At 32.3% G+C, this 8,934-nt stretch overlaps 1 long non-coding RNA gene across 1 annotated transcript; it reads right to left on the reverse strand.

Moving 5' to 3' along the window:
• Positions 1-1,225: 1,225 nt before the first annotated feature.
• Positions 1,226-3,975, reverse strand: LOC125577007. The gene is made up of 6 exons (XR_007315326.1): positions 3,410-3,975; positions 2,807-2,894; positions 2,040-2,733; positions 1,756-1,906; positions 1,536-1,673; positions 1,226-1,440 (listed from the first exon to the last, which is right to left on the reverse strand). It is a non-coding gene; the product is annotated as an uncharacterized LOC125577007 (long non-coding RNA).
• Between the last annotated feature and the right edge of the window lie 4,959 nt (positions 3,976-8,934).

Here is an 8,934-nt window from a genome sequence, read left to right on the forward strand (position 1 = left end):
TTAAATAGTAATTATAAATCTAATCTATTAAAATAGAAGTACAAAAACAAAATAAACCTCAGTTTTTCTTAATAATTACATACATATGCCACTACTTTAAACTATGTCGTTTTTGTGTTTCTTTTCCAAACCAGTTATTTGGTTTTTTCTTTTTTTCAAATCGTATGTGATGTTACGTAGCCCACAACTTTTGGTGGTTTTGTTTGGAATTAAAATATTTTGGGCTTATTGAATATGATGGCCCAGATCATAATCCCAATTATATTTTCCCACCATCAAAACCGACGAGAAGAAATCAAAATAAGAAAATTATGATTTACTAGGGGCTTTTCCGGGCTACGCCCGGATTTTTTCCTATAATATTAGTTTAATTTTTATATTTATATTTTAAAAACGAACAAATATGATATACACTGAAACTTGTTATAGAATTATAAACATAAATGCAAATTTAAAACTATTTGAAATAAATTGTTGTGTTTTATTGGAGTTTTATGTAGGATATTAGAAAGATTAATAAAAATTTAACTAAATTATAAGTTAAGATCTATATATATATATATATATATATATATTCTTTATCTTGGTTATTTATTTTTATATAAAATAATTGTAAAGCTTATAATTAGTACTGTACAAATTTTGATTGGTTTTAAAATTATTAAGTTTCATTTATGTACTTGTATTTAAAAGAAAGTACCACCGACTTGTATACCAATTCTTTATTTGTTGTCTTCAATTTATCGTTTTAACCAAAATAATTTTGTCAACCTTTTAACCAAAACTTAAATTTAACAAAAACGGTTTAAGAATTCTAACACCTACGGTTTGATCCTGCCCTACAATCTGAGTTGCAAACCTACAAACTGCATTATTATTATTCTCGCATTTGCCTCACTTCTTCTTTTGTGTTTCATGGCCCTTTTTTTTTAGGTTCCATGACCTTTGTCTATGGTGCTTTGATAGTATTGTGTACAAACTCAATATTAAATTTTACTTTAGTTATACACATTCTAAGTTATTATCCAGGCTACACATGTTTATATAAACAATTTGTTTTATATTTATAATAATTTTAAAATTATCAAAATAGAATATCGTGTTTAAAATTGTAACCTTTTAATTAACTGCCATTTTTTATTTTTGGATTTATATATACATAAATTATGTTTTAAATGTACATTTCATATATAATACACATTATGTTAATATTTTTTTGTATATGTAATCTTATGATATAATATTTTATAATCACATTTAATATGAGTAACACATACTAATTATTGAATAAAATTAAATTGCATCTTTTTCCCCAAAAAAAAATCACTGTTTAAATAAAATATGTTCTATAAATATTGAAGCTAACCTAGGGTACATGAAGCTAAGCTGATCACCACCGTGCTTGTATTCCTCCAACATCTGAGGATGATACTCCAATATCTAATGTTTTTTTTCCCAAAGATAAGTGACTGTTAAAACCATTAAAGAGCAGAGAAAAGCAAGATGTGTAGAAGAAGAAATGCTTTTTGTGTTACCTCTCGGTAGATTAATTCTCTGACATCATCATTTGTTAACTTCTTTCTCTCGAAATCAAACTCAAGCTTTGAGATTGGCTGTGTTGATGGTTCACGCTCTGAGTTTGACAAACCACTGAAGTATGGATCAGATAGTGCCTGTAAATAAGCAAAATCAGAACAATGAAAGATAAGAGTTTAAGTCTGTGTAAGAAAATGGGAAAGAAAAACAAAAAGGTACATCTTCAGCAGATGCACGGTCTTTGGGATCAAAAGCAAGCAGGCGTTCAAGAAGGCGGAGAGCCAAAGGATCAGCTTTAGAGAACTTATGAGAGAAAGGGACTGGCTGTTTTTTCCTCTGCTAAGATACCTCCTCGCCTTTCATTTCTAATCTGTCATCATTTCAAGATTGCAACATCATATTATAAAAAATTAACTCACTCTCAAATGACGATGGTATGTAACACATTAATCTGCTAGAGAAAAAATTGAACATGTTTTTCTTAAAATTATTGAGTGACTAACCCTAGACTCAGGAGGTGGAGTGCCAAGGAAGTCAGTCATAAGATCCAATTGGTGGTGCACCACGTTTTTCCCGGGAAACAAAGGCTTACCCAAAAGCATTTCCGCAAAAAAGCAACCAACACTCTAGATCTCAATCGCAGGTGTATACTGTAATATGAAAAAAGTACATTTAGAATGAGAGGTAACTATAGAAATTGGGTTCAGTGAAAAAAGAATCTTGTGGTCATGTAGTTTCTCCTGAAAAGTTAGTCATCTCCTCAACTAACTTTTCCTGGTCATGTAGTGTAGTTGTTGAGGAGAAAGATGTGTCTCAGAGATACATCTCTGTACAGCTTCGACTTCACTTGAAGGTTAGCTTCAAGAACCGAAGCTATAGAGCAGAAATGTGGCTTCATCGCCACAAACTTCTATGGTGAATCGTAGGTAAACTCTTCTTCCTCTGGATTGATAACATCCGGCGGCGAAGGAAGTATTGTGAGATCCTCTACACCTCGTGCTCCATGAGAAGCGAGTCGAGCGTTTGGCTAAAGTCCGTCAACGCCATGAGGTAGTTCATCACATAGTTCGTAAGCTGGTGAACCGCTCCTCCAGGGAATGATGAGAGGAGACATCAGAAGCAATAGCACTCTTGAACTCAAGAAACGTCGCTCTCGCGCAGTCCCCGAGCCTCCTCATCACTTCTCTGTACTCCGTTCTAACCGATAAACCGAGATGATGATCAGAGAAGATGTCTTAATTGAGAAAAACCTTTTTAATTAAATTAGTACTTTTCACTTCCTAGAGAAGGCATTGTTGTAAATTGGCAGGTGCAACGTACTGCCTTGGATTGACTTGTTTGACAAATAATTGACAGTCCTTCACAGAAGAAACAACAAATAAGAAGAGTCAGACCAAGCTACGAAATTACATATCACTATGTCCACTTCACTCAAAGCGAAGGGAGACAACAACACTTCAGAGAAGAAAAAAGGGCAAGCTTTGTCTATACAAAGAGATGATGAAACGCAAAAAATAGCTACGGTTAACAGTTTCTAGCTTCAACAAACGAAACAGCCAAGATTCCATTTTTTTTTTTAAATATATACCAACTTTCTCCAGTAGAAGTTTCAAAAGCAAGACAAACATGAGAGACTATACTAAACACATGAAGACGAAGACATAACATAAAGCTTCATACGAAAAAAAACGTTGTGTCGAAGTCAATAAACAAAAGGGAGATAATTAGTCTTTAATCAAAGGAGGATTTGAAGTTAAAAACACCAGCAGATTGTAAATTATCTGAAGTTTGAAGCTAAATACTTGTTAATCTAAAGCATTAACCAGATAATAATCAAAATGCAAAGTTTCATCGGAACAGAAACACCATTCACCTTGAGAAGATCGATGGTGTCGGTGGCCATGCGTCCCTTGATAGGAAGACCAAGACGAATCTGCTCTCTCTTCACAACAACAGGAGCTGGGGCGGAACCATTAGCGACAGTGATTTGAACGGAGGCGACGCAGGAAGTAACCAATCTGAGGCATCTCAGGCGAGTTCCGCCGAAGGAGAAAGCAGTGGAAGGAGACGGGGAGAAGAGTGGGGTTGACGGCGAGATGGAGGGAGAAGAACATGGTTTTGTTTGTAGAGAAGGTGATCGATCAGAGCTCTTTACGCTTTGAATCGGAGAAGACGAAGAGGCAGAGGCATAGATCCTCGAGACCTCCGTCTGCTTTAGGATTCATCGCGATCTCCATGCTCTGCAGGTAATTTTTTTTTCTTAGGTTTGTCGAAGACGAAGCCCAGAGTAATAAAAGTAAACAACGGAGGCCCAAACGTAAATACCACAACGGAGACCGAAGCCCATCTGACGTGGCAAAAAGAAATGTTCTGGTTGGAGGATTATTTTTGATGACGTGGCATAGCTGAGAGTTGAGATTATCTCCCTTTTAGTATTGTATTGATACTTGGTGGTTTAATATTGCAGAATATTGAGAAAATTCAACTCGTGGATTGTCATGTTCTTGTGACTCATCTAATCTATTAAAATAGGAGTACAAAAACAAAATAAACCTCAGTTTTTCTTAATAATTACATACATATGCCACTACTTTAAACTATGTCGTTTTTGTGTTTCTTTTCCAAACCAGTTATTTGGTTTTTTCTTTTTTCAAATCGTATGTGATGTTACGTAGCCCACAACTTTTGGTGGTTTTGTTTGGAATTAAAATATTTTGGGCTTATTGAATATGATGGCCCAGATCATAATCCCAATTATATTTTCCCACCATCAAAACCGACGAGAAGAAATCAAAATAAGAAAATTATGATTTATACTTGGTGGTTTAATATTGCAGAATATTGAGAAAATTCAACTCGTGGATTGTCATGTTCTTGTGACTCATCTATCTTATTAAAACCCAAGTACAAATTAAGTTTGTTTGGAATCATATATATTAATTTTTTAAAAAAAATTTGTTTCAAAACATAGATTGCAGTTTTTAAAAAAGTTTGTTTGAAAACATAAATTGTAATTTAAAAAAATAGGTATGTTTGGAAACATATATATCAGTATATTAAAAAGAAAAAAAAAGTAATGGACCTATATTTTTAAGAAAACTTGGAAGTTCATTATATTATGAGAAACTATATATTTGGTACCTAATCGGGTTCGGTTCAGGTCCGTTTGGGTTTCAGATTTCCAGGGTCAAAGATTTCAGCCTCATTCTAATATATCTATATTTCAGTTTGGTTCGCTTTGGATTTTTGTGGGTTCGGTTCGAGTTCGGATAAAGGGCTGGCTCACTAGAGAGACAAGTGGTATGATCGCCCTGGGACCAAGCCCGTAGCCTCCCCCGTATAATAATAATTAAGGAGCCCAAATTTTTTATAAATATATATTTTTATATATTTATATAAATTATAAATATAATAAATCATATTGAAAAGAGCCCAAAATTATTTGATATGTATATAGTTTTATTTTCATTATATTATATACAACATATTACTAATTAAATTTTAAACATATTTTAAACATTATCTGCATATAAATTTTTAAGGCTAAATTTTTTTTTGTGCTCTAGGGCGCTTAACATTATTGAGCCGGCCCTGATTATATACTTTAAATTTCTCAAAAGCTATAAACAACATAATATATTAAATATAAATTTGAATAACATATGTAAGAATAGCTAAACTTAACATATAAATAAGTTTAGTTCAAATATTTAGATTTAGAATCAATAATTATTTTAATTAATTTTGTGTTTTAAGTATACATTTACTATTTATATATTCACTATTGATCATTTTGTATATATTTTCAAGTATTTAAACCAGCTTAAAAGTATCATATATATTCTAGATGTTTTTATATATTTTAAATCTAAAAATAATTAATATATATAAGTATATAAATCTATTTCCGACACATTCGGATATCCGTAATACTCAGGTTTAGATCGGATTCGGTTACGGTTTCTCCAAAAACCAAAATTTTGAATAATTTGGATATTTAATCAGTTTTGGTTTGGGTTTGATACTACTTTTTCGGACCGAGATCGGTTAGGTTCTTTAGATTCGGGTATTTTGCCTAGCCCTTATATTGTTGACATGAAAAACAAATAGAAAAAATACATCTGCGCAGGCGCGCAGGTCAAAGTCTAGTAACAATTAAAATAAAACGTATATAAGAAAATCTTCACAACCTTCTTGAGAAAGCAAGCTAGGTTTTACAGTATTATACAGAGAAAACATAAATACCAATTATTATAAATATTTATCTATCTTATTAAAACAGAAACACAATGTTGGACCTAACTTTTATTTTGTAAGTTTTTAAACTAAATAAACATTTCTACTTTATAGTTATACTTACATTAAATCACTAATATTCTTTACTTTATACTACTATTTATGTTTCCAAACGATATACTCATTTCTTTATACTACTATCTATGTTTCTAAACAACATTATCATTAATTTTGTGTCCAAACAATATAAAGTATTAGATCTCGTCTTTTTAGTAATTTCTAGCAATTATATTTTAAAATATTTAGATAAATTAAATAATTGAAAACTTCAAACAATTTATTAAACAACAAAAATAAATAAAACTTAGTTTTACAGGTTTAAACATTTCAATCAATAATAAATCAATTAAATTAAAGGATTATTTTACTTATATTTCCTAAACAATGGTTATATCATTTATTTAAGCAACATAATAATTCAATAATAGCCATTACATAAAATATATATAAATGTTATACATTGTATAATAAATATAATAACAAAAAAATTATGGAAAATGTTCAAAATATATGTTATCTAAAGAAAAATGTTTAACACTAACTGTTAACAACACATTTAAACCGGTTATAATATAAACCAAATTATAACAAAATAATTATAATAAAATTAATTAAGATATGTAAAAGAGAGTAATATGATCAAGACATATATATATATATATATAGTTCTTAATTATTTTATATCTATCATTTCTCTATCAAAATTTTGTGTAAATGTCATAATTTCATAAGATATCAAAACACTGACCTTTAAAATTTGGATTAAAAGGAGATAAATTATGAAACTATAACAATTTAAATCAAATTGGATTATATATAGATCATCCATCGGTTCAATCGGGTAGTCTCGGGTTTTAATAATTTTTAAATATGGATATTTTTAAAAATCTAATCAAATTATCATATCACCGGATTAACCGGTTTGATTACAGGTTTATGTCGAATTTAAAAGTACTGATTTAAATGCAAAAATATTTTAGATGCACAAAATACTTACAAATTAACAAAATATTTGTTAAGTTTTTAATAAAAAAAATTCATAAAAATATTGGCGCTTTCAAAACGCGGGTGAAGATTTAGTTATTATGTTACATAAGCCAGGCTAGCTATTTCATATAGCGTTTCGGGAGAAGTGAGACTACATGCAAAGTTCGGATGTTACATAAAAAACCCGCATCATGGGTGGTGTTGCAGTTTTGGCTACTATATGATTGTATTTTTAATCTTTGTAAACGCAAATTAACCTTTTTAAAAAGAAACAAGCCAGAAAGTATCTTGGAGAGCAAGGGAGTATCTTGGAGAAAAGGCAAGAGCAGGTCACCTAAGTCATTAGTGAAGATCCCGAAGGCAAGAGGAAAGAAAGGAAGAGAGAGTAGAATAGGAAGCAACATGAAGCATGGTGGCTGAGTTTATGCTTGATCCTAAACAATATGGGCATTGAAAAGTGAAGATGAAAGCAAGCTTACAAAGTATTGATATGGATGATTGGACATCAGTGGAATATGGCTATGAAGTTCCCAAAACAGTAGATAAAGATGGTGTTGTGGTCAACAAACCATTGGCTAAATGGACAAAGCGTGAGAAGGAGATGTCAAGTTATAATGCAAAATTTTATGTGGTATTTTTACATCCGTCAAAAATAAGCAGCTCGATCTGATTCAAGGATGCAAGAATGCAAAATAGGCGTGGGATATTCTGCAATTCCCCTTTGAAGGAACTGAGAAGGTTAAGAATTCAAGGATGGATTTTTTTAAATTGAAATTTGAGAACTTGAAGATGGAAAAACATGAATATGTATCAGATTTTAGTTCTCAACTCAGTGCGTTAGCACAAGAGACTCGTGTTCTGGCATGGAATACAAGGACAAGAAACATGTGAAGAAGTTTTTAAGGTGTCTACCAAAAATATTTATAGCTTATAAGACAACAACGTTTGTGTGTATGCCAGATAAATTCAACTTCACAAAGTAGTGGGTATGTTCAAAGCTCATGAGATGGAGCTTGATGGTGTGGGCAATCATACTGAAGTCAACCTGGCAGTTGCTGAAACGACAAGTCAAAAATCAGAGAATGAAGATGAGATGGTTAAGATGATTCGAGTGCTTCACCAAGTACTACGGAAAGTGATACAGTGGCAAGGACATGAGAACGTTGATGTGAGCAAACAAAGGCAAGAAACTGACAAGCCATGCAATAACAAAGAGGTGTAATGTTATAAATGCAGAAGATATGGAAATTTCAAATGGGAGTGTTCAATGGCCAAGAGAAGAAGATTCAAAAGCTTAGGTGCAGAGAAATTGGAGGCGATGAGATGCAGAAGAAAGAGAGATCATTCATAAGGACATATGAAAATGAATCAGAAAAAGACAAGGTGCTCAACCTAGTTGCTTTTAGTGCACACAAATATGAAGCAAATACATCATCTGAATCAGATTCTGAATCTGAGGAGGGAAAATATGATGAAGGACTAAATGATGGTCTCAAAGAGTGCTACAAACAATGTGTGAAAAGTTAGTAAAGCTTGGAAAGGAGAATATGGTGCTAGTAAAAGAGCAGAGACGTTTTACATCATTTATTGAAGTTATACAGAAGGACTTGCAAGTAGAGAAAGAAGAAACAAGACAAGCTCGTGTTAAACCTGGTGAAACACAAAAAAAAACAGAGAGTGTATACATGTCTGCAATCAAGCCAGTAGTTAAGATGTATGCAAGGACTACTTCATATGGAAAGACTACAGTAAAGACTGCAACTGCAACGAGAACTGCTTCATCGTCTGCTACAAGGAAAATCCCAGAGGTAAAGAGTGTATCGCAGCGACCCTTCATACATGTATGTCATCATTGTGGAGTTGTTGGGCATATTATGTCAAAGTGTTTCAGGCTATTGAGGGAGAAGCATCAGATTGAGAGAGTATATGATATGAGGATTCATGGTCCAACATGTTATTCTTGTGGAGTTCAAGGACATGTTCAATGTAATTGTTTTAAGCTGATTGATTAAACGGTCACATCAAAAAGTGGGGCCAAAGAATCTTGTCAGGAAGTACGTCGGGACGTGCAACAAGGAGTACGGCAGGAAAATCTACAGCGTGTAGCTGTGAGGA

This window comes from Brassica napus, chromosome A8 (assembly GCF_020379485.1).
Source record: "Brassica napus cultivar Da-Ae chromosome A8, Da-Ae, whole genome shotgun sequence".
Lineage (NCBI taxonomy): Eukaryota > Viridiplantae > Streptophyta > Magnoliopsida > Brassicales > Brassicaceae > Brassica > Brassica napus.